We start from the raw sequence: 27,405 nt of genomic DNA, 5'->3' as shown, positions 1-27,405 counted from the left end.
AACCTGCGGTAATGGTAGAGATGGTGTCTTACACACCCCATCTCAGCAGAGTTGCTCAAACAAAGGAAAGAATTTGTGATAATAGTACTCGGTTCTGAATCAAAGAACCTCAGAAGAGTGGAACTAACTTCCTCCTCCCCCTCTAATGATAAGCTGATCACTCAGGCACCATCTTCCTCACAGTGACTCAGAGATGAGATTAGGTGGGTCACTCTGCTTGCTTCTGATACAATTCTGAGATTGTAAATTGATACGCTAATCCTGCCCCTTTGTCCTCCCTCAAGAGAAGATCCCCTTGAAAGAAGCATGCGCTTAGAAAGTAAAAAAATGGGAGAGAAATACATTTCATATTTTTCAAAAAGTAACTTCACCAGGGACCAGAAACCCTAACTGCCTGCCATCCTGACTCCTCACACAAGATGAAGTTTCCTTGGGGATCCCCCTAACTGAATCACTAGACTCAGAACCCTAAGCATGGAGAGAATTGCAGGTTCCATGGTCTGCCCATGGAGTGCATGTGTCAGAGCTGGGCCTCCTCAGTGGCTTAGACGGAGCAGTGGACAGCATATCCAAATGCACATGGAGGATATGGCAGTACATTAGAGCCTACATAGGGTATCTGGCACCATAACAGGACAGAGGACAGAACAAATTGATCAACAACCCCAGCCAAGTATTGGCAGTGAATATCTAGGCAAACAGACTCTAAAGTGGACTTATGTCAACCAATGAATTCTAGAGGGTCCTCGAGCAGGACCCTCAGAGCATGCCCCATATTGGGGAGCCTGGGATGGTGTTTGCTGACTGTCCTCCATCTCAGGGTACAGAGGCGTTTGGAAGGCTGGCTGTGGCTTCTCCCCTCATCTCACCCCTTTCCACAGATGTAGGAAGGAAGAAGAGAATGTGGAACTAGTGGTCTCACCTACCTTCCTGTAGCCCTTGACCCTTTGAACCCTAATCAACTATATAAAAATCATCAACAATAAAAAATTATCTTCTTTTAAAAAACAAATTATCCTCATTTCAAGCTACTAAAACCTAGGCAGGCTAATACTATACATTTTGTACAGGCTAATACTATTACATTTTTCTCCAGATTTTTAATCCAGATTTTATATATATAATTCAAAAGGGAGAGATATTCAGAGAGAAAGACAGAAAAAGATGTTGAATACTCAGGACCACCCCCCAAGCAATGGCCAGGGCTGATCTAGGCTGGAGTTAGGAGCCTGAAACTCCAACCAGATCACTTTTGTGTATGCCAGAGATCCACGCTAGGGTCATCTTCTGCTGTTTTCCTAGGCACATTAGCAAGGAGCTGAATCACAAACGTAACAGCTGAGACTGCAACCAGCACTCACATAGAATGCCAATGGCAGGGTTTAACTCACTTCGCCACAACCCCAGCCCGGCCACAGATGTTGGGCAGGTCAGAGAACTTTTTCAAGGTAAGATGAAGAAGGATAGGAAGTACACGAACAGCTGGTTACCACACACAGCTCCAGGGAGGCTCCACTCCGAATTCTGTTGACCCGGGTCTGCCCCCAGGAAGAGAAGCACCTCTCCCAAGACTGGTGAACAAAGATAAAGCAGCAAATCCTGAGGAGCTGTAGAGTCATGGCTGCTTTCTCCTGCCCCGTCCCTATGCACTCTCCTCCCCATGTGCACTAACTCATTCATGGAAGAATCACAGAGTAAAAGAAGAGGAGATGGACCTGGGCACATATGATCAGGAAGAAAAGAAAGAAGCAAAGTACCAAATCCCAGTGGAGATGGAGGAGATCCAACAAATGCTGCGCCCCCAAAGCAATTGCAGAACAAACCCTTTTTAACAGAGCTCAAGAAAACTTCATAAAAGAAGATGAGAAAGAAGGTGGCACAGCTCAGGAGGGAAAAAGTAAAATGACAAATATTTCAAGGATATAAATCAAGTTAGAAACAGTAAAAGTACAATGAAAGCAGTCAGGAATCAATGACAAAATGATTGGAAAATGACAAATGACAAAATAACATGTACGCATTATTGATGTTCTTGAATAAAGGAATAAAACATACAGAATGGAAAAAATAGGCAAGAATATAGCAGAACATAACTTTCCTGGATTTGCAAGTCAAAAGGGTAAGTCATGTTCTTGAAAAAAAATCTGATGAAGCAACACAGATACAAATGGTGTTATCCAAAGGAGCCATAAGGGAAAATGACACGACCATCCAACACAAGAAGAGCGAGCTCTCTGAAGAGTGAGGTTGCCTCTGACTCACCCACAGCAGTCCCAAGGTCAAGGAGAGTAAGGCCATTTCTGTGACGACCCTGGGAAGCAGGACTGAAAAGTTTCATAGCCAACCAAGTTATTCTTGGAGTCATAGGGCAACAAGTGTTTGTAAGTGTCCAAGCACTCATGAAATACAACATCCAACTTTGTCTCAAACATTGGCCAAGCAAAACACAACTCAGAAAGAACAGAAAAACCACGGTAAAAGTGTTCATTATGAGACTTGTAAGTATCTTTCCATTATTTGTTTATTTTGGGAAACAGGAAGACAGAACTCCAATCCATTTGTCACTCTTCTAACACACCCCCTAGCTGAATGTGAGGCAGCGCTAAAGTCAGGAGTAAGACCTCGATAAAGGAAAATGAAAAAACTATTAGGATATCAATTTCCCCTTTTTTAAACATTTATTTATTTTTATTGGAAAGACAGTATACAGAGAAGAGGAGGATCTTCCATCCACTGATTCTCTCCCCACGCAGTCACAACAGCCAAAGCTGAGCTGATCTGAGGCCAGGAGCCAGGAGTTTCCTCCAGGTCTCCCATGTGAGTACAGGATCTCCAGGCTATGGGCCATCCTCGACTGCCTTCCCAGGCCACAAAGCAGGGAGCTGAATGGGAAGTGGTGCTGCTGGGACACGAACTGGCACCCATATGGGATCCAGGTGCGTGCAAGCTGAGGACTTTAGCCACTAGGCTACTGTGCCAGGCCCCAATTTCTCCTTTTAATAATGGAATTTGAGACATTTCTTTTCAAAATAATGTTCTTGGGACCAGCACAGCCGCATAGCTCCTGAATGCATCACCCATTATCAGCATCCAATATGGGTATTGATTACAGTCCTGGCAGTTCCACTTCCTATCTAAATCCCTAATATTGTGCCTGCAAAAGCAGCAGGGGATGGCTCAAGTTCTTGAGCGTCTGAATCCAATTGGGAGACTTGGAAAAGCTTCTGGCTTCTGACTTTGGCCGATTCAATCCTTACACTGTAGCCATCTGGGGAGTGAATCAGCAGATGGAAGATCTCTCTGTGTCTCATCCTCTCTCTGTATCTTTGCCTTTAAAATAGATATAACAAATCTTTTTTAAAGCAATGTTCTTCATACTTTTAGGATTTTTAGCAAATAATATCTTTAGTTATGAGCAAATATTTATCTGAATTTCAACAATTCCACTCTTTGTAACCCTGTCTTTCAAATAAATAAATAAATAAATATTTTTGTAAAAAGTTTTTTAAAAGATAAAAAATATATATTTTTGAAAATGAAGAGAAACTTGGGATATCTGTGGCTTCCACATGGCAAGCTGCCATTTTGATGAGGCCCCATCTTTGGATGGAAATCAGTCAGATGGAACTCGCAAGTCATCCTTGAGAGAATTAGCCAAAAAGCTCCTACAGTGCTTCGATTACAAGTCTTATGTTGCAGCTAATTTGTCAGATTTGGTGCAAGATCTTTATTACCAGAATATTAAATTTCTACTTCAGCACTCAAAAAATGGTAAACGCTAATATCTTACCATTATAAAATGATACAGAAAAACAATCCCTTTGCTTTTTTGAAGTGTTAGTAACTCAAGATGCACTAGACATTTTTTTACCAGGAGTAAAACTACCTCTGTATCTCCTCTTCCTCACTCCCCAATTCCTTACCTCCAACAGAAAACAGACCTAGAGATGAAGCCAGCCCACACAGCCTGCGTGGTGGCCACTAACCCGCAGCTCTGCACGCTACACCCCTCACCCACCCCACATTTACAAACAAGTACACAGGCCAGAGTCAAATCTATCAGGAAAGAAAAGGATACTCTTGCTGGATGACATCTAAGAATTAAAAGGTATGCAGTATATTTTTATCACTGAAACCAAACATAAGCAGAGAAGTGTGACTGGAAAATACACAACTTTGGACAGACAAAATCCAATTCAGAAAAGTATCCTTTTGAAAGACACAACTGGGAAAACGCCACACAATTTAAGTACTACCACTGCAGAGTCTGAACTGAAATTTGTCATAAGAGAATGTCATGACTCTATCAACTGTCAAACCTTTTAAACACACTTTCTAATGGTTATAACAGCCTGCATTTACTGCTCATTATACAATTGTTAAAAAGCCAGAGTCATTAAAATAGATGTGAAGTTCCTTTTATTGTAAGGTACAACTTAATCTCAGAGTGTTTTTCAGATGCTCTGATAACCTTTTTGCATTTTAAAAAATTATTTCAGCCATCCCACTCTTTCACTTACACTTTCAGGCTTATACAACCATCAATTTTGGCAATTGCCTGCTGTTAAATGTCAAAATAAAAGTTGGATGAACTGAAAAACAAAGTTTTGCTCATTCCATTTAGTAAAAAATAAAGAATATATCCACTTCAGAATTAGACTGGTTTGTGAACAACAGACTTCTGTTAAAACTTCCGAATGATGACAAAGAATAATCCTTAATCCTTAATGCTTCAGACAGCAAATTCTCATCAAAAAAGACTGGGCTTGTAGTTAGAGAAGGCAAACTCCAACCCAGGTAACCTATTTATCTTGACATGTAAGTGCAGACTGCAGTCTGTTACTGAGGAAATATACGAAAGATTATAATATCAAACATTCAGGTATGTGATAACCAAGGTCGTGTGCAGGTGTGCTAGTGCTGCAGAAAGATTTCCTCACTGAATTTCTCCTCTCTGTAGCAAACACCCAGCACAAGGTAGACCAGTTCCACTTTTCCAGTGAAGTTACTGCTATTTGCACAACTCCACCCTGTTCTATTTTATTTACTTCAGCCTCCATTCTGTCCAGTTCAGGTGAGCATGTGACAACCCTTCCTCAAGTTCTTCAACTGCAAAACTTACCAAAACACAACAAAGAATAATGCCACGGAGAGGGGGAGACTACTTTGGGAGGCAGGTGTGGCATGGTAGGTTGAGCTACCACTTGGGACACACATCACACGAGACTTCTGGTTCAAATCCCAGCTGCTCCACTTCCAATTCAGCTTCCTGCTAATGCACTTGGGCAGCAGCAAGGTGAAGCAGGTTCGAATGTTTGGCTCCCTGTCAACCACACAGGAGACCAGGACACAGTTTCTGATTCCTGGCTTCAGTCTGACCTAGACCTGGCTGTTCTTGTCATTTGGGGAGTGAGCCCATGTGTGCAAGATTTCTCTCTCTCTTTCCCCCTTCTTTCTCTCTCTCTCTTTCAAATTACTAATTTTTTTTTAATAAAATAATGGAACACACAAAAAAGAAAGCCGTTTTTGGGCCCGGCGGCGTGGCCTAGCGGCTGAAGTCCTCGCCTTGAACATGCCGGGATCCCATATGGACGCCAGTTCTAATCCCGGAAGCTCCACTTCCCGTCCAGCTCCCTGCTTGTGGCCTGGGAAAGCAATCGAGGACAGCCCAATGCATTGGGACACTGCACCCGCGTGGGAGACCCGGAAGAGGTTCCTGGTTCCCGGATTCCGATCGGCGTGCACCGGCCCATTGTGCTCACTTGGGGAGTGAATCATCGGACGGAAGATCTTCCTCTCTGTCTCTCCTCCTCTCTGTATATCTAACTTTGTAATAAAATGAATAAATCTTTAAAAAAAAAAAAAAAAAGAAAGCCGTTTTTTACTTTCTGAGATTGTAGTGGTAAAGGGGAAAATGATGACTTTGCCTAGAATCTCTGTAAGAAATTCCAGGTAGTCCAGTGGCTTAGGAAAGGTACATATTAATTCAAGAGGAGGTGGGCATATCACGTGAAACCACTGTCTACAACGTGGGCATTTCATGTGGATGCTGTTTTGGGTCCCAGCTGCTGCATTTCCACTCCCTGTTAATGGCCTGGGAAAGCAGCAGAAGACAGCCTAAGTGTTTGGCTAATGCCACCAGGAGGCAGCTCACGGCTTCAACCTGGCCACTGAAGCCATATGAGGAGTGAACCAGAAGATGGAAGATTTCTTTCTGTCTCTCCCATTCCTTCTCTCTGTAATTTTGACTTTAAAACAAATGATTAAACCTTTTAAAATTTTTAAGAGGGAAAAGGGAATTCTATTTTGTTCTAGAACTCTAAGCTTTTAACACTTCTTAATGTGATTATTTATCCATTTTATAAAGTGCCAACACTTTATGTTAAAAAGAATATCCAAGGAATTTGTTTACATTCATGTTGCCACAAACACCAAATTCTCTCTCTCTAGCAGGGAGCAAACTGCTGCATGCCAATCCGGATTTCCTGTGCACTTAACAGACAGATGGAGTCACTTCTTTAGCAAGCCAAGGGAACCAAAGAACCATAACACTGGCTAAATCCCAGGGCTATCATGACTAGCGGGGTGCACAGCTAACTCCCCTATGCCTCAGTCTCATCCTCTGTAACAAACAAAAAGTGGGGGATGACAGCAGTAACTATCGGCTGAGTTATTGTGAGGTTGAAGTGAGTTAGCTCATTTAAGGTAGTGTGTGCATTCACAGCAGCACACACATACGGGAGATGCTCGTTAAGTAGACTATTATACCAATCTGGCTCATAATCCAAGTAGTTCTAGCTTAGTTTGACTAAGCTAAATTCCTTACTCTTTTGTTTGTAATTCTGGAGGTAAATACCAGATCTAAATCATCACTGCTGAAAAAAAGAGTTATTTTGCAAATATGTACTATGTACCTCATAGGTCTGACACTGCCTTCTTGTACTGCTAGCCACCTGACTTGAGTGGACTCAGAAGAAGAAACTTGGGGGAAATGCAATCTGGCATTTAACCTCTAAATCAACTTTCTTAATTCCAGAATACTCATCAAGTTTCTTACACAATTATTCTTTCTCCTACTTTCTTTATACTATTTAAGCATAGAAAACTCAGAGACAACACATACTTTTCTAATAATTCCATGTATATAATCATATACATAAGACCATACAGACCAGAGTCACCATGTTAGAAAAAGGGAATGAGAGAGTTATGAACTAGATGTCCAAAGCCCTGGGCTTTAGGACTTAATATATCCTGGGGTGACCTTAGACAGATGAGTCCATTACTGAATTTCAAGTCTTCATCTGAAAGATAGGGTAGTAGAGAGGAGAATGAGAGTGACAACAAGCAAGAGAGAGAGAGATTCCATCTGCTGGTTCACTCCCAAAGTGGCTACAACAGCCAGGTCTAGGCCAGTTAAAACCAGGAGGGCAGAACTCCATCCAGATTTTCCACATGGATGGCAGATGCCCAAGAACTTCACTCATCTTCCACTGTCTTCCCGGGCACCTCAGCAGAAAGCTGGATGGGAAGCAGGACAGGATTTGAGCCAACACTCCAAAATGGGATCTCACCATCGCAATCAGAGGCTTTGGCTGAGGCACCTCACACCTCCTAACGATTCCTAATCCTTGGTTTGCATAAAGTTTCTTGCCATTTTTGGCTATTTTTTACTCTTCTCCTAACATTTTGAAGAGAAACAAATTATCAATAGTTGGACTGAAGCAACAGGATCACTGAACGCAGATATGACAGCTTACAGAAACAAAATCACAAAATTCAATTTATCACTGGTAAGCAGGCCAATCAGTAATCTTGCATTTATGACATTCATACATCTATGAACGTTCTAGAATATTTTTCCAAAAGAGATTCTTTGCTGAAAAAAAAATGTTTAACCTAGAGTCTGGTGTGGTGGTACTACATAGCAATCTTCTACCTGTGTTGCCAGAATCTCATATGGGCACCAATTTTTGTCCCAGCTGCTCCACTTATGAGCCAGCTTCCTGCTTATGACCTGGCAAAGCAGTGGAGGATGGTTCAAGTCCTTAGGATTCTGCACCCACGAGGTAGCGCCAGAAGAGGCTCCTGGCTCCTAGCTTCAGATCGGCATAGCTCACGCCACTGCAGCCACTTGGGGAGTGAATCAGTTGATGGAAGATGTTTCTCTGTGTGTTTCTCCATTTCTTCATAAAACAGATCTACCTTCCCAATAAAAATAAATAAATCATAAAAAGTTTAACCTATTGGATAAATCTTAGTTGTGTGGAAAATCCACTTAATGTGAAAATTTCCATTCCCAGAAACCCTGCATACATGAGACTCTACAATACAAAAGCTTTCAAAATAGTTTTTTAGAGGTTTTAGGTGATGGGGAGAAAATATATCAAAATTTGCATAGTTGTAGCATGTAAAATTGAGTAAGTGAAACCATAATAACTTGAGAGTTTTAAAATAGATCTTCCTATATTTTAGATCAGGTGCTTCCATGAATAACAAAAGAGGAAATAAGAAACGATTTAGATATTTTTTAAACTACTCACCAAAAAGAACAAGACAAGAATTAACTTGAGTTGGAATGTTTTCAAAACAAATTATCATCAGTCAAGTAATGGGATATGTGCTTTACTGAAAGAACTGCACACCAGTTAAGCACTTGTTATACATCACAGACGGTTTCACACACAGTGCCCCTGTTAGCCCTTCTGTCAGTCTCCAGCTACAGTTTAATAAACCGAGGCTGAACATGGATCTACATTTTCCTCCATAATGCAGTCAAACACATTGGCTGTAAATCTAAAGCACCCTTTCTTCCACACAACATTACTAATTGGCTCACTGCACACTTGCCGATTGAGAATCTACCTTTTGCCAGACTCCATGTCAGATGCCAATAGGTAGTATATATTCTGTTCATCTTCCTTTTCTCACCGTCTATCTCCTCTCATCTAGCTTTCAGGCAGGTGCCTTCTTGCCTACATTGTGTATCAAACATGCATTTGTATCCCACATGTATCAGGTATGCTCATATTCCACATGAATACAGTGTGACACACTGGGGTTTAATCATGATGAATCCTCCCATGTATTATGAATATGCTTCTCTTTTATAATTATGTTAAATTTCAAATTAACACCAGGACAACACAAGATAGCACAGTGCACTAGAACAGTACTGTTCCATTTCCTCAAGGATCTCAATGGTCTGACCAATAATACAACACAGTAGGAACTAATATTCTGAAGGATATTGTGCTTATTTCATAAAGCTTAGTGTTATATTTTTGACATCATTCACCAGGTTCTTAGTATACAGAGGAATGCCTGGGGGAAAGGGTCCTATGGTCCACACCACAAAGCAATATGCTTTTTGAGCTGTGTCAACCATTATATTTTGCTTAGGAGCAGACCAGTGCAGTTTCTCTGGAGACAATCCTGCAGCACACCAGCAGATTAAGTCTGCACCTGCTCTCTAATCCTTCAATTCTGCTCCCAAATATATGCATCAGAGATATTCTTACACAGGTCCAGAAGTTATCTTTATAGTCATTTATACACATACAATATGGTCTGTGGTTATAGAGAGCCAAAGGGAAACAAGACTGCTCACCCTTAGGGAACAGAAAAGTGTTGGATACATTCCATAGGAGTCTCTGTCACAGGTGAATATGATGAAAAAGTTATATATATTTATAAGCACTGTGGCCAAGAGCCATACTATGATATCATTATGTCCACAAAACTATAATACAAGAGGGCTTTTAAACATTTGTGGAAAACTGGATGTAAAACATAATATAAAATTTCCATAAAACTTTTTAATCTCCTACACAAATAGTCTGGGCATACAAACATACAGGAGACAGTGTAAAACAGATGAAGATGGCAGTCTCGTTGTGGAAATTAGCAAAAGAAAGATTTGGGGTATGGGAAAATAAGAAAGGGCCTGGAGATAGATGGAGAAAGAATAATCTGAGGCCCTTCCCAGACCAGTGACACAGAATCAATGAGAAAGATGACTATGCACCCGAAGTTCATTTAAAATGAAAAGGAGTTTCAGTAATAATTCCCAAACAAAGCTCCTCAGCAGTGATTAACTTCTGGTCTTGAAAGTTAAAGGGAAAATATTGATTTTCATCACCAATACTTACATTACATATTAAGCATCAAATAAACAGGATGTTATCATTACAAAAAAAAAAAAAAAAAAAAAAAAAAAACAGAAGATACTCCAGCTCATGGAAAGAAATGAAAAGCTTTTTATTACCTCACAGCTAATTCAGGAAAAAATTACTACAGTTACTTATGAACATGGCCAAATAGCCAGTGTGAACAAAATGTCCTGATACACAGGTACCAGTTGTGTGAATGAAAGCAGGAAATTTTCAATCGGATTTCAATAGTACATACATTAAGGATAAGTGCAAACTTATGGTTTTCCATACTGATGTTTTCCATGTTATTTTTCTATGCACCAGCATTTCTCCCCAAATTAGAACACAAAGAGTAAGTGCATTTTTAATGTTATTCTCGTTAGTACCATTAGATCAGATATAACACTTATATCAAATTTAAATATGGTTTTGACACCAAGTTTAACTTTTGCAATAGCCCAATATTTTCTCTAAAGATGGTACTAAGCATGTATTTATTTCCTTCCAAAATGCAAAATATTTATTACATTTCAATGCAATTTTAGAAACAAAAAGACATTTAACATTCAACTTTATAACTATCAATCAGTATTTATTAACAGTATTTATTAACTGTTCTCAATAGACACTATTAAATGCAGCTATTCTGGAAAATATATTGAGGCAGTAAAAATCCAGCAAAAATCAACCTGAAATTGTTTTCACCTTGTACAATTTCTTACAGAACTCAAAATACCCATTTTTAGACTACAATAATCCCCTGCTGTTTAATAGTGCTGAACACTGGCAGGGAGAAACTATAAATAACCTCTTATGTGTCTAAAATACAGTATATCTTCACATATTAGGAAATTATTTTTATAACTTTCCAATCTTTTTTTTCCTTACAAAACAACCTGTATTCTTCTTTTGCATTCAGGTGAACACACATGAAGAAATGCAAGCTATTTGGGGGAAGCAACAGAAATCTCAAGGACCAATTTTCCAAAAGTGCTGACAATTGAATTAAATAATCTGATTTTCAGTCCATGTGAGTGAGATCAACAGAAACAAGATGCTCTTAAATACAAAAGCTGGAGCCATGATGCAAAAAGTTACCGAACAGGGGAACTGACAGCAGTCAGCACAGTCAAATAATCAGTGGTGTCGGCTCGCAAGTTTTTCTGTAATACACGGGAAGACTTTTCAAAGCCAATCAGAAGGAATTGTTTTAGGACCTGATAAAGAACCAGCCTGCATTAGATTTGAGGGTTTATCTAACCTTTATGTTTACAAAAAACTTTCAAACTGTAGATACAGCAACCAAATACAGCTACACGTAATCATTTTCACTAAGTTGTCAAAACTAAAACTCTTTTCCTCAGTTCAGGAAACTTTGCAAGCCCCTACAACTTGAAAGGGGAAATTCAGAAGTAACACTTTTAATCAAGTCAAGAAAAAAGAGTTGCAGTTCTCTGAACTCTTAGCTTCCTTAAAGACATTAGAAATAATTGTATCTTGTCTTTAAACTTAGAAAAATACGAGTTGGAAATATTCTTTGACTAATCCAACTCTCAAAAGACAATCTGACTCATTCTTTCTTCAACTGTAAGAAAACTTCATCTTCTGACTTAAAAAAAAAAATTAACTGTGAGGTTGCTACATTCAACTCCCTACAGGAGTAGAAAATAAGAAAGCATTATCAGTGGATGGAAAAGTTCAGCAGAAAACTCTCCCCCCAGTTACCACGCCTCTCTCTCACAGGTGTAAGCAGACATCCGCAAACAGCTCAAAAGCACACGAGCTCAAGCTCTGGATGCCAAGGGCAAAGCCAGGACAAGGCTGACACCCTGTAGCATGCAGAACGTGGAGGAGATGACATCTAGGCTGCTCTGCAAGTATTTCTTTCTGAACTGTTAGTCAAATTATAGCAAGAAAAACATTTTGATTCCAGATCATGTGTCATCCACTGCTGGGGCAGAGGTAAATTCTGCTGCATGAAAGTTTTTTTTTCCTTTCTAGAAGCGACTTCTGAGCTCTCGTATTTCACGAATACAATATCATCCATTATGGCTAACAACCCACACACCTGTGCTACATACAAGCAGAGTAATACCTAGGGATTTTTGTTCTTTTGTACCTTTAGAGTCATGTAATTTCATTATTACTTAGCAGGAAGTAACTCAAAGTACTGATTTTCTTTTGATTTCTATCTAATTTGGCTGTATGACGATGGGTACCACACAGGACAATGGAAATGAGTCACTGCACACTGACAGCAGTTTTTGTGCAACACAACCAGGTCTTAAGGAAGCACTCTCTACCAAGTCTCAAAACAAAATTGCCATTAAAACAGCACAAACTCCTAAATGAGCAGTAATGTATTATCTAAATCATAAAAATATGCTTCTAAGCAGCATATTCAGGAGAGTTATAAACTCAAAACAAAGGAACTGTAGTATGGTCATTTTGTTCATGGTACCAGTTATGGAAAGAACTTCTGCCCCTACTCCATCAGCCTGAAAACCTTGCTTCAAACTACTTCATGAGAAAGAAGATCTCCTGGTGTCTTAGTGTTTGCTCATTTTTCAGAGTTCACCACATCAAAACACACAAAGAACTCTGCAATTCAAAGCTGCATGAAAATATGTGTTGCTTTGAAAACTACTCTGCCACCAGACACTTACAGTCAGTCATGAGTATAGGAATAACGAATAAAAGGAACTAACCCTCAAATAAGACACAGATGCATTTTGCATCCGTTATCACTGTATCAGAAAGACACAGAGATCTTCCATATGCAAATTTGCCTATCACATGCTTATTAAATAAATGATCAATATTTTTGAAGCAGTGAAACTAATCTATAAAAGGAATTATTAATATTTCATTGTGTAGTTCATAAAGCGTTAAAGCTATGTTGGGTGAAGTTGCAAATGAGAAAAACAGATGCCAAAAAGCTAACTCAGAACAACAGTCTATAGCTTGTACATGCAGTAAACACGCCCCAGCAAACATTAGCTCACCAGATAAAAAAAATTAATAAAAAATAATCAGAAACAGTCACTGTCCATAATCACATCCAAAAGTATCCAATTCTTCATCCTTGCATGACTCACATTGAATATGTCCAACCGTTGCTTGCCAATTACACCTCAATAAAGCTGGGGAACGTTTAAGTAAAAAGAAATCAAAGGATTTATAAGCAGCACAGTTTGTCCTCATACTGTGAGACCCTTCTACTCAGAGTTTGGTCTGACTTAATGCATGTGTGAAGTCACTTGGGAAAAAATAAAGGAATTAGAATTGAAATGTGCACACAAAAATGTGTTCAGGATTTTTCAGACTCTTATTGAGAAAATATTTCCACAAAAAAATGTTACTGTAATTTGAATCATTTTAACTTCAGAATGACATGGAACATTTTGCAGAAAACGCTTTTAGAAAGTTCCATATAGATTTTTAAAACCTGAATACAAAATCACATGGAAACCATCAAAGAAGATGAATTAGAATTGACACTTGAAAGAAAACAATTTTACAAACAAATCACAATAAGTCATAGCATGCTAGTATTGGGAATTCTAATTTATGATTAACCTTAAAAGATTTGGGGAGATGGTCCTACATTATGATTGTGAATCATTGAGAGCATTTTTCTAGGGATGGATGTTTGGTACAGTTAAGTCACCACCTGGGTTGCCTAAATCATGTATCAGATTACCTGGGTTTGAGTCTTGATTCCATTCTCCATTTTAGCTTCCTGCTAATGTGTCCCTTGGAAGACATCAAGTAATGGCTCAAGTATTTGAGTCCTACACATGCTGGAGATTCAGACTGAGTTCCAGACTCCTGGCTTCAGCCTTTCCCAGCCTGGTCTATTGATTAACGCCCTAATAAAACAGACTTGAAGGAGCTACCTAATCTCCCGTATCTTCTCCTATGTGAGATCAAACCATTCATTCCTTTTGCCTTTCTACCACAGGAGGTTGAAATTACAAGCCATCATCTGAAAGAAGAGACACCTTTCCTCACCCGACACCAAATCTGTCAGCATCTTGAATTTTAACTTCTCACTTTAAGGACTTGTGAGAATAAATCTTACCAAACCAGATCATTGGATGTCAAGTCTCTACATAATTCTATACAAAATTAACAAGAAGCTTTAGTAAGTGGTTGTCCGATGCTAGAGACATGCAAGAGACGGCAGTACTAAAACAACAAAGCAAGATGCAAAAGAAAATTAAATAAAACTTGTACTTCTGTTTATCTCATATTTTTGTAAAGCTTCCCAAGTGTAATAACTTCTGCAGACTTATCATTGAAAGATTTCTGCTCTGCTTTAAATGTATGTTTTACATGTATTTTTGATGAAACTTAAACTCCAAGATATCAATAAGAAGAGGGGCCTTTGCAGAGTGACTAGGTCCCCAGGGCAGAACTCTCATAACTTTATAATATCCTTATAAAAGAGGGTTCAGGAGCTTTCTGTACCTCTCCTATCTCCCCCTGCGTAGAGGAAAAAGCACTGATTCCATCTGTTTTTCTATCACATGAGGATGTAGTAACAAAACACCACCTTGAAGATACAGAGCCTACTTCACCCACCAGCAAAGCTGACTTTCAGCTACCCAAGCCTCAGAACTATGAGAAGTAAATTTCAATTCCTTATGAGTTACCTATCCCGTGGTATCTTGTTATTTTGGCACAAATGGACAAAGCTAATGACTCAGCTCTAAAAGGCAATTCTGGGTTCTGATCCTAACCCTCTCCTTCACTGGCTGTGAGATTTTGTACATACCTCTGGGCCTCCAATTTCTCAGTTTTCTTGCCCCAGTTTTATCGCTTGCTTTTAGGCCTCTACACTCTTCTACAAACCTGTGTCAGGCCAATTCTTAAGCCAACTTCATATCTGAATAATGGTGTTGAAATATTTAGCTGCCTAACCTCTCCCATCGTTAATCCGGGTTAAGGGCTTCTGCTCTATAGGGTAAAAGAAGCCCCTGTTTTTCCTCTCATGGAACTTCTCAGCCTGTCACTAAGAGCTGCAGAACAGCTTTCTCTTCCTTTGTTCTGTAGGCTGCATGAAGGAAGAGCTTCTCTCAGGTGACCAACAGTGCCGGGCACTGAGCAGGCACTCAACAAAAATGTATGAAATAGAAGTCCTTGAAATGGCTCATACAAGGTTCCCATGGAAATTTGTCAGTCAATTCACTGAGGTTAGAAAGAACACTATACACTTGACTAACATAGAGGGTTCACTATAAGAAGTCCATTTTAGTAACAGTTCTGGTCATTTTTAGAACTCTGGTTGTACATATTAACTACTGTGCCACTGAATGATCTATTATATCTAGGTCAAACAAATTCCTCTTGACAGGAAAACATTTATATCTATCTACAGGTAAAGTTGTTCTTGCCTGATAACGAGAGTTACATAACACAGAATGTCGCCTTTCTTATTTGAGTATCAGAAAATATCTAAACTCAGCAACTGCCATAATTAACTCATCTCAAATCTCCAGTCATATCTAAGCCTTCATGCTTTTTGTCACGAATCACTTCTGCTGGGATTTTTATACATTGCTTTGTCTTCCAAGATCAATAATTGCTCTTAATAATGAGTCAACTTCAGGTATTATTTGTCCAATTCTCCATTGGGTAAATGCATATAAAGGGTCTACTCTTGCTCATCTGTGAAGAAATAGTCTACATTTAGTTACCACAAATCTGGGATACTGACCTATTTCACTAAGCATAATGATCTCCAATTGCATTCACTTCCTTGAGAAAGACAAAATTTCACTTTTTAAGTCTGAGTAATGCTCTGCTATGTATAAATAGAATAATTTCTTTATAGAATACAAAAACATAATCACTATGAACAAAACTGATTGAATTATTGTTTTAGGGCTTGTCTGTACTCTTGAGAAACAGTGATTTTTCTACTTACTGCTTGTTGAATTCTTTATTTAGTGGATGATTATGCTTGAAATTATAAGATGCATTGAAAGGATGTCATTGTAAAAGTGACAAGAATATAAGAAAGGAGGGAAGCGGGAAGGTAGCAAACAGACAGGGAGAGAGGATATGGTAGGAACTGTCATTATGCTCTTAAAACCATAATAGATAGATACATACATACATACATAGACAGATAGATATTATACCTATGTATATATGAACTTTGTTCCTTTTATATAAATAAAAAGTTTAAAGAAATACTCTTCACTGGTATTATATACAATAGAATGAGATCCCATTGACAATTAGCTTTGGTCTGGTTAGAATTCTTAGTTTCCACATTTTTATGAAAGTCATTTTCAAATTATTTTAACGGAGTTAGAATCCACATCCTAAATAAACAGGAGTGGAATGTACTAAAATGTTGGAAATGTTACTTTTTTTTAAAAACAATCAAGTTTCTGGGCATAATTCATCAGCATAAAGATGAGTAATAATGATAATAACCTAAATCATCCAACACAGGCTTGACAGCTCAACCAGAAATGCTCAAAGATGGGGCCTAACAGACACTTACCTGAACATCACCTACACCATGTTGCACAGAGCATATAGCAACCACCAGTCATGATAACTTGGAGGTTAGTGGGGACCTTTGTTTCTGAAGATTTCTTATTAGAAACTTTTTTTGGGCCCAACATGATGGCCTAGCGGCTAAAGTCCTTGCCTTGAACGCACTAAGATCCCATATGGGCACCGGTTCTAATCCCAGCGGCCCCACATCCCATCCAGCTCCTTGCTTGTGTCCTAGGAAAGCAGTCAAGGATGGCTCAATGCCTTGGGACCCTGAACCCACATGGGAGACCTGGAGGAGGTTCCTGGCTCCTGGCTTCAGATCAGCGCAGCACAGACCGTTGCAGTCACTTGAGGAGTGAATCATCGGATGGAAGATCTTCCTCTCTGTTTCTCCTCCTCACTGTATATCTGACTTTGCAATAAAAATAAAACAAATCTTAAGAAAAAAAAAACACTTTTTTTCAAAATTATCCAAAGAGCTTAAATCTGTCTATGGTACCTAAATACAAGAGACCATAATCTCAAAACCAAACTTGGAAATTACAATCAGATTACCAGTTATGAGACAAAATTAGATTCCTCCATTAACAAGCAGCATTTAATACAGAACGTCTTCCTGCAATAAGTAAGCACTGCTGAAATTTTAGGTTGATGCATTCGTTTGCTGAGAATGCCATTACACTGACTGTTGTCTTAAACAACAGTTTACTGCTCCCACTTCAGGAGGACAGAAGTCCAAGCTCAAGGTGTCAGCTGAGCTGGTTTCATCCGGTCTCTCTGCTTGGTTTGCAGTCACCTTCACACTGTGTCTGTACATGGCCTTTCCTCTGTGCACACGCATGTATGTGTCCAAATTTCCTCTTCTCATTTGGATGCTAATCATATTGAATTAAAGCCCACCCCAGAGATTTCACTTTAACTTAATTACTTCTTTAAAGACCTCATCCTAAATACAGTCACATTCTAAGTTACTGGGGGTTAGAGTTTCAATACATGCATTTTAAGTAGTGACACAATTCAGTCCATGCCAGATGGTCCTGATCAACAAAGAGGATTATTTCAAATCCTACTGGGACCTTCTGCATTTTCTTTATATTGTTAAAAATTGACTAAAGTAGTTCCATTCCTTGTCTCACTTAACAGGAACAGATGTGCAATCATCAGCTCACTTATAAATTGATCGTCCAGTGCTGCGACCACAATACCTGCAATGAAGGAGGCTCCAGGGAGGCAGCTCATGCTGGAGCTGTAGCACGTGACTGAATCTCACTGGGCCTCAAGTTACTCAGCAATCGAATGGAGATGATCACATCTTCCTCACAGAACTATTACAAACATTCAAATAAGAGAATATGGGTGAAGAGCTTGGCCTTGGGTCTATCAGCATCATTGCTATCATAGTAGAAAGATTTCTTTCATAAATCTTTCAAAATCAGGAAAGAAAACACATAGTCCATGAATTAGCAGCACTGTGAACATGTGGACCCTGATACGGATAGCCAGTTCCTGTCATCTATAATTCCCTTGGATTCAGTCCAGAGAGACTGCCCAGCTGGCAACCTTAGCAGCAGAGCCAGGACAGGCAGTCAGAATCCCAAATCAAAAGGCCCTTCTTTTCCCTGACACCTGCCCCAGATGTACATGAGGAATGTCAGCAATGAAACTGATGGGTGGATCACAGGGGAGAAACCATGGGTCAGAACTGACAAAATGGCCAGTCCATCTCCTGGGAGCCATTCTGTGTGAACTCAACAACAAAGCCAAGACATGCACTGGTTGTAGGCCAATGCAGCCCTACAGCTGTCACCAGCCAAAGCTCCTCATCCCTGATCTTTTTCACTCACTAAAGGAAACTGGGGCAGAGAGCTGCTTTTTCTCCATATTTTTCTTCTTGAAAACCAAATTTAATTTCAAATCTCCAAATCTGCATACCCGAATAAACCTGTAGCAGAACAGACCTGACAGTCCCCCACCCCACCACTCCCCTTTCAATGCAAGGAAGGCAGGAAGCTCCCCTCTCAACCACTGCCGGACAGTTCCAGCTCTTTTAAGCAAGAGGGCTTCCCTGTTCTGACGTGATGCTGTCCAGCTTAATTGTGCTGCTGCTTGTGGAAAACCACTTCTCTCTCTCCTACATCTTTCACAATCAGAGCCATCACACTGAAAACAGCCCTCAGTCAACAGCATAAGGGCAGCTGGTGGCATGAGCTGGAGAATCCATTGACTCCCTTGGTGTTAAGTGGCTTGGGAACTCACCCTCTGCCAGATCCTTTTTCTTGCTGATCTCATCCCCCGACTCCATTCTTATTTCCCACAAGTCTTTGCCTCAGGGTCCACTCCCAGGACATCCAGCACCAAGGCTATAACCTTTAACATCTATAGCAAATCCCTCCTTCTCCAGAGAACTTTCCCTTTCCATCAAGTGTTACTATATATATTTTAGTCTCACTTCTCTGCCATGGCCTTCTGGAAACTAGAGCTTCTTTAACCCAGTTCTGAATACACTGTGTTGCTCAGTACAGTATCTGATGCCAACTGTTTGCTCAACAAATATTTGTTAACTGCACAAAAAGTGAATTAACCAAGTCAGCCAGCCTGACTGAAAGCCAGGCTTTTTATTTACTCAACAAACCACATCAGGGTAACTGTTTTCTTCTTTCAAAAGCACTGCATGAACTACTTTTAATGAGAAAATTACTGTATGCATGTATTTTTAAATTATCATTTTCTAGATATTCTTCTAAATCAAGCAACGTTAATTTTCATAGAATCAAAATGAATATCTTTTCTAAATCCAGAATTACCTTACTGGATGCATCGTTTCAACAGGTTCTTCCTACTTCAGTTTTACTTAGATCTGTGTTAGGTCTCCCATTCTACATGTGAAAACAACTAAGATTCCCTGAATTATGTAAATACTTATTTTTAAGATTTATTGCTCTTTATTGGAAAGGAAGGTTTACAGAGAGAAGGAGATACAGAGAGAAATATCTTCTGTTTTCTGGCTCACTCTCCAAATGGCCACAACGGTCGGAACTGAGCCGATCCAAAGTCATGAGACAAGTGCTTCCTGCGAGTCTCCCATGCTGGTGCAGGGTCCCAAAGCCATGGGTCATCGTCTCCTGCCTTCCCAGGCCACAAGCAAGGAGAGGGATGGAAGGTGGAGCATCCAGAATCTGAACTAGCATCCCATTTGATCCCAGTACACATGCAAAGTGAGGATTTAACCACTGAGCCATCATACCAGGCAAATTATGTAAGTTCATACACTAGCCTCCCACACCACTCTTCTGTACACCCTCATCATGACACACATCAAATGCCTCTAAGCACAGTGATGTTCTCTGCGTAGAACAATGTTGCAGTTGAAATCTGTATGCTCCTCTGAAGCGATGCTTCACTGGTTTCCTTTCTCTGAGATGCCTGCTGGCTGAACACAGCTTTCATTTCCCCCACATGCTCCTGATTCCATGCCAGAGTTGTTTCCCTCAGTTCACATGATCTGCAGCAAAGTCCTCACTCTCCAAGTCCCAGGTTCACTGCCCAGTGTTAAGTTACAGCCACTCAATGTTGAAGTCTACACTGATTTCCCTCAAGCAGAGCTTTCTGGAGATATCATCAAAGAAGAATGGCAAGAGGTACTTACCACACCTCCACATTTCCCCACTGGAGTAGTATTCTCTTAGGAATAAGCTTTTGCCTTATTAACCAAAGATTTACCCCCTGATGCAATCTGGAAATTTTTCCTTCTCTGCTTCAGGCAGAGGTTAGAAGAGCACTGGCATTTGTTTCATATCAAATAACGGGAGAAAATTCTGACAGCCTGAGCAGTCACCTAAGATCCAATCAGATACACTGAAAATTTAATATCCAAATATTCAACGCTCTGCATGCCCTGTCTTAATGAATAGCCAGTAAGCAGCTATGTAACAACATAAAAATTACCAGATGTGTTATAGGCATGTTCTCAAATCAATAGGAGGATGTTATCTGAATTCTTAGGGTTCACCTCCTTGAATGTCTATCAACCAAGGACCTGTCAAATGGGCTCCAATTTTTTTTTTGGTCAGCAGGGATGACGTCACACAGTGCAGCACTCTCACCTTATTCACTAAAATGGGAAAAAAATAGTGTCTACAACCAAAAGAAAGATTGTGCAACTCTCTTTGGATTAGTGTTGAGAGGGAGGAAGATACAGAGAAAATACGAGGCAGGTGGACAGACACCAAGGGTAGCCATCAACTGATCTCCAGGTCTCCCACAGAGATGGCAGGGACCCAAGTTCTTGAGCCATCACTGCTGCCTCCCAGGGTCTGAATCAGCATAAGCCTGTTCTCAGGAGCAGGGCCAAGGATCAACCTCAAGCACTTCCATACAGATGTGAGCTTTCCAAGTAACACTTTAATAACTAGGTTAAATACTCACCCTAATGACTATTAAAAAGCATATGTAAATACTACACATTATGTCACTCATTCCTTAGAGTAGCCTGCAACTTAACAAGAAATCTAAAGCTTTAATTTTTTTATTAAATTTTAATTTTTTATTAAAAATGTACATCCATACTAAGGTATAGCATTCAACTACAGCATAAATAAAGCTTGAAAAGAATTACGCTGACATAAAAGAGGCCACACATCATGAGTCCACTTAATGAAATTCCCAGAATTGGCAAATCCACAGAGAGAGAAAGTAGATCAGTAGTTTACTTCAGACTTGTGGGAAGAAGAAATGGGAGGTCAATGCCCATGAGCACAGGGCTTCTTCTGGAGATGCTCAAAATGTTCTGGAATTGGGCTATAGAACAACTGCACTGTTCTGTGAATAGAACAAAAACCACTGAAAAGTATACTTTAAAGAGGTTAACTTCATGGTATTCAGTAGTAGGAACAATGCTGGTGGAGGAAGAAAGAAAAGACATTAAGAAACTTCCTCAAGGGGCCCGGCGGCGTGGCCTAGCGGCTAAAGTCCTCGCCTTGAAAGCCCCGGGATCCCATATGGGCGCCGGTTCTAATCCCGGCAGCTCCACTTCCCATCCAGCTCCCTGCTTGTGGCCTGGGAAAGCAGTCGAGGACGGCCCAGAGTTTTGGGACCCTGCACCCGCGTGGGAGACCCGGAAGAGGTTCCTGGTTCCCGGCTTTGGATCAGCGCAGCACCAGCCGTTGTGGCTCACTTGGGGAGTGAATCATCGGACGGAAGATCTTCCTCTCTGTCTCTCCTCCTCTCTGTATATCTGACTTTGTAATAAAAATAAATAAATCTTTAAAAAAAAAAAAAAGCTTCCTCAAGATCACACGACTAGCAAATAGTAGGCCTCAGATTCAAATATAAGTCTGTCTAACTCTGGAGCCTGTGCTGACAATCAACCCCAGATTAAATGATAGTTATTTCCAATAAACATTTACTGAAAATACCACAGAAGTGTTACATGTAGTAAAAGTTCTGATGAAATTCTGATCATACAACTGGAGGAAATAATTCTCAAACTCCATGAAGTTCTAGGGACCAACACAGAGAACCGACAATCTCATGTCAATCACACCCTAAAGAAGGTGTTTGTAAACACAAAAACAACTTTAACTGTTGTTTCTCTCTCTCTCTCCACACACACACACACACTCATTACCCTCATAATCCTTTTAGAAGCTTCAAAACTTGAAACAAATGTTGGTCAAACAGAAAAACAAGACAAATTTTCAAAGGGTACTACACTGAAGGAATGTGACTTAAAGCCCCTCGAGAACACATCTTAGGGCTATAGGAGCTAAATAAAATGTAAACCCAGCTACGTCACTGGTGTGTTTTCTGCCCTCCAGTAGCTGCCCACCTGCACCGTGCATCATGGACCTAATGGAGCCTCACCTATGAGTTCCTCTCTGCGTTCATCAGTCCTTCACTGCCTCCCTACATGCATTCCCATCACAACATTTTCTGTCCTCTTGGACATCCCATGTGTTCCTCAGCACCAGCTATCTTCTGTTCTGGCTGAACAGGAGCCTCAGCCTCTTGATGTCATGTGAAAGCTCCACTTCCACAGTCAGGTCTCGGCCCAATCTCCTTCTGGTTTCTTTTGACCATTGCGTTGGCCACCCCACCTGCAGCCTCTCTCCATCTCTTAACCCTGTGACTTCTTCTTTAGAGCATTTGTTGTTACTCAGTTTTATTCTCCCAGAATAAAACTCTCACAGGGGAAGCATGGCCCTTGTCTATCTTATTTCCAGCAGCATCAGTACCTACCATGATCCAGGCACATATGAGATACTTCCTCAACACATGCTGAACAAATGAATAAAATGTACAGTACTGCATGAGTTACCTTGCCAAGTCAAGGCCTCCTAGTTCAACCTAGGAAAGCACTGGCTCAGAAAAGACTCTCATCCCAGGAACTCCCATCAGCGCAGCCTTCACAATCTGAACTTCCAGGCCATTAGCCACCTAATTTATTCTGGCATCTGTGTTCTCATTCCTTCCCACACTGAGCCCTCTACTCTCCATGTTAAGTTTGCCATTTCCCTCCTCCGATGGTCTTAAACTGTTGCATATAGAGTGACTAGGATCAACCTACGCTGGAAATGAGCTTGCTCTTTTCTCAGAAGGTCTTTTCATTCCTCAGTAGCTGATATAAACATTCTCTTGACTTCAGGGTTATTCTAACATTGATGGACTTGTAAGTTAATCCCTAACATTAAGAGTCCTTGAAACAGTGACCCACCGAGGCACACATCTCATGTTCTAATGCAATGCCCTTGACCCCAGGCCACACCAGTCCTGCACACTCTTGCTGCATCCAGCAGGCTCAGGACTTTGCAGAAAGGGAGAAAACACGTGACAGTAGTTCTCACAAACTCCTTCCTCCTTCCCTGGCTTTTCTCCCTGTCCTCCTCTCAATCTCATCTCTTTCTTATCCAAACTGGGTCCTTTCCACAAGTCATTCATGAGAAGTGCTTCCTGCACCACAGCTCCTCTGTGCTACCACAGACACCGGACTCTGGATCCACACTGGGATAGGTTTCATGGAGGGATCACTTCCACTTTAAAAAAAATCATTAAAATAAAAATTTTTAATGAGAGTTGCTCATGAATTCTTTAATACTACCTTGATGAGTTTCCTCATCCATTTCTCTGCGCCATTAAGTCTAAACTTCATATTCCAAGCCACAACACTACCAAATTCCTCTGCATCCCAGCCCCTACAGCAGATAATACCTCTAAGATGAAGATCTTGGAGGTGGTTTTCCTCAACAACATTCCCTCACCGGCAAACCAATCTCCACCTCTACTCACCATAACACCTTCAACTGTCTCCCCAGGTTCAGATCTCACAGCCTCAGTTGCTATACAAATATTACTCTACAGATGATCTCTGTGTATCTTCAACCTTCACCTGTTACCAACACCATCTCTCAATCACTAATTGACCTCTATCACTAAAAAGGCCCGCCTTGACCATCGTATCTTTTAGCTTTTTTCTTCTCACCCAAGCCCCTCAAGGAGCACTTTCTATCTTCACAACATCCCTTCTAATGCACTCACACCTCATATGATCCTTATGCAGTCATCTACACTGGATTAGGAGGTATTTCCTCTGCTTTAGTTTTATAAAGTTAAAAACCCCCAGAAGTGTTGGTTCCATCATCAGGTTGCAAACTGAAATGATGATCTTCACTGCCGGAGGCACTGAAGGAACAGAAGATTTAAGCTAAAATTAGCCATCTCTTGTTACTCAACACAGTTTGAAAGCTGGCAAGAACAACCTCTTATGAAGGCACACTGCTGACATAGCATGTTGTAATGCAACTTGACCAATGAAGAAAATCTGCAATACCTTCAATATGGGAAATTCTGGGTTCTGCTGATTCATTCTGACTTAAAGCTGCAAAAACTCTTGAGTAAGGAGAACTGAAACTGACTCGGCATTTTTTTTCTTCAAAGTTCATGGAATTGGGCATATAGAAATATAATAGCTGTCCCAAATGGTTCTTTGCAATTTCTCAGACATTGGCTGCAGTCACCTACATAATAGTATCCAGTAACATTAAATGTTTTTTTTTTTTTTACAAAGACCCAAATTTGGTACAAATACTGATGAGAGTTTAAAATACTAACTGGAGTCGCAGCCATGAGGGCGAACTGGGAGCTGGACTGAACTAGCTCCGTTCTGCCGCCACAGCGGCAGCAGGACCAATCAGGGCGGATTCCTTTCTTAGGGCTAGGACGGGCTGAACCACTCTGCAGGTTGGCAACTGCGCAGTGCCGTCTTGGTTAAGTGGGATCCGGCTAAGGGCTCTAGCCAAAAACACCCCACAAGGAGGTGGATGAGCCCTTGGTTTTGGGCAGCCAGTGCACCATTTGGTGCCAGGCTCTGCCGGCTGGCCGCCCGGCAGCGAGCTCTGATTCTTTTTAATTTGTAAAAGCTGCTCAGGGACACTCATGAATTACACCAACTTTTGTATAGGTGAAACATGAATTCAAGGCGATTGCCAGTGATAGGGGCATGTAACTTTGTGCTTACACCGGCAGGTCTACTTTAGTCAGGAATGCTGGGCCACAGTGTCTTGGGCAGAGGCCAGGACAAGTGTGGGAATGAGATAAGCTGAGTCAGAGCCGCCACTGTCAGACACAAGATCTGCAGTTAAGAACAGACTAATTTGGGGAACTAGTGGGACACCCTAAATGGGATGAGGTTCCCACTAAGGAGCAAGTGTGCTGGAATGGGGGCTGCGTTCTGGCTAGGCAACAGTTGTACTCTCCTGTGGCACTAGGGTGGCTGGGATTGGTTGCGCCAGGCCGGGCCAAACACCAACACCAACTGGTGTCCTGGGGAACCAGGGTAGACATGGGACTGAATAGGCAAGGTCTCAATCCCCTACTAAGCCATCTGTGAGCTATACAAGGGTATGGACGAGCCATGGCCGGGCCGATACATCCAACAAGAACCAGAACGGGGTGAAAGCCAGCCAGAACAACCACTGTCCCTGCTAGGACAGAAGGTGAACTGAGTAGGGCTGGCTCATGGACCCTCTGGTTTGTGCAAGAAAAGCACAAGAAGCAGGATAGCAAACTGCCCTGAATAGGCCATGGAAAGTTTCCCACTGGCATACATTTGGCATGGGTCAGGGTTGGACCAGGCTGAAACGGTTCATGTCATCCACTGTCAAACCCAGGCACCGGAACGGTGCGTGGGTTGGGCCGGGTTTGGTCACAACAAGAACTAGTACACAAGACAGAAATCCAAGGTGAGGTTACCTGTACTAGATTTGAATGCAGCACCCAACCAGCACACATGAGAACCAGGAAGGGAGAGGGCAGAGCCAGCAGGGGTATTGAGGGACTGGTCCCCTCGCCGGACAGCTACTCCCACTAGATAGCATGGGCAGGGATGGGACAGACCAGACTAAGGAAGTGGTGGGTTCCCCCCTCTTGGGTCACTACCCCCACGGGAGGACATCAGAACTAGGACGAAGGTTGGGGTGGCTAGATGGAGAGGCACTCAGCAACATCTGTGAGGGCTAGATGATTGAGTTGGTTAGAAAGAACTAAGCTTTAATACCCATTCCATTGATAGGTATAGGAGCCAAATGGGAGGCGGGACAGACTGGACTAGTCGGCTATGCACATTGGCAGGCCAGGATGGGAGGTGTGGCTGGAGGGGGTTATTGTGGGTTGCCCCCACTGGGCCACAGCTCCCACTGGTTGAATAAAGGGCCGAGTGCATGCTGGGCAGGGCCAGGTTTGACTGCAACACCCATTGGTTCCAGTGCAAGTCGGGACTGAGAGCAGAACCAACCCAGCAACTGCAACCACCAGCTGATCGTGGAGATGGACTGTGCCGGGCCCTGAGCTTACTAGAACATATGGGAATCTGATCTAGGAATACCTCAAAGTTTCTTTGGGGATCTCCCCAATCAAAATGCCGGACTCAGAACCCTAACCAAGAAAAGACAGAGGACAGAACAAGTCAATCAACCACTTCAACTGTATTGGCAGCGAAATACTGGGCTTATACAGACTCTATGATGGACTACGACAATCAATGGATTCTTCAATGACCTCATCGAGCTGGAAGTGGCGAGATTGGCAGCGATTCACAACTGGAGAACTAGTACAACCATTTGAGCAGATGAATAAATGAAGATACAGAAAGGCAACTACAACCTTGTTAATAAGTGGATGATTCTTAACAATCAGGCATTCAACAGATGAACTTATATGGACAATATGATGCTGGACTTTATGCCTGGTAGATGCTTCCAATGAGAGAACCTCAGCTGAATTTGAACTGTGGTAATGCAGCGTGGTGGAGGAGTCCACCATGGGGGGTTGGGGGGTTTGGGGGATGGGGGGAATCCCACTGCCTATTAAACTATGTCACATAATGCAATGTAACCAATAAAAAAAAATAAAATAAAATACTAACTGGAATTTATGTAACAAAATAGTGGTATAAATATCTTTCACCAAAGAAAGGCTCACTGCTAACTGTATTTGAGATGGAAGGACACTGGTTAAATTAAAAACTTTTGTTCATACATTGTACAAAGACATCTGTATAACTGCTTCCGACTTGAAAAACACTGAAATATCAACATAAACACATACTTAGTGACAACTGGATAAATTTTCATCAGGACAAAAAATTTCTAAGAAATTGTGTGTGAGCAAATTACGAAGCCAAGAAGCTGCTCAAAATAGGCAATTACAAGTCATCACTTACTTTGTTCTTTTTACAGAA

General features: G+C 41.1%; 1 protein-coding gene across 2 annotated transcripts in view; it reads right to left on the bottom strand.

Moving 5' to 3' along the window:
* Nucleotides 1-27,405, bottom strand: part of ADAM23 (ADAM metallopeptidase domain 23) — a 164,706-nt gene that overhangs the window by 94,628 nt on the left and 42,673 nt on the right. The gene's annotated exons all lie outside the window — the stretch shown is intronic.

This window comes from Ochotona princeps, chromosome 5 (assembly GCF_030435755.1).
Source record: "Ochotona princeps isolate mOchPri1 chromosome 5, mOchPri1.hap1, whole genome shotgun sequence".
NCBI classification, from domain to species: domain Eukaryota; kingdom Metazoa; phylum Chordata; class Mammalia; order Lagomorpha; family Ochotonidae; genus Ochotona; species Ochotona princeps.
The sequence above is the reverse complement of the archived record's forward strand: the minus strand, read 5'-3'. Positions and strand labels throughout refer to the sequence as shown.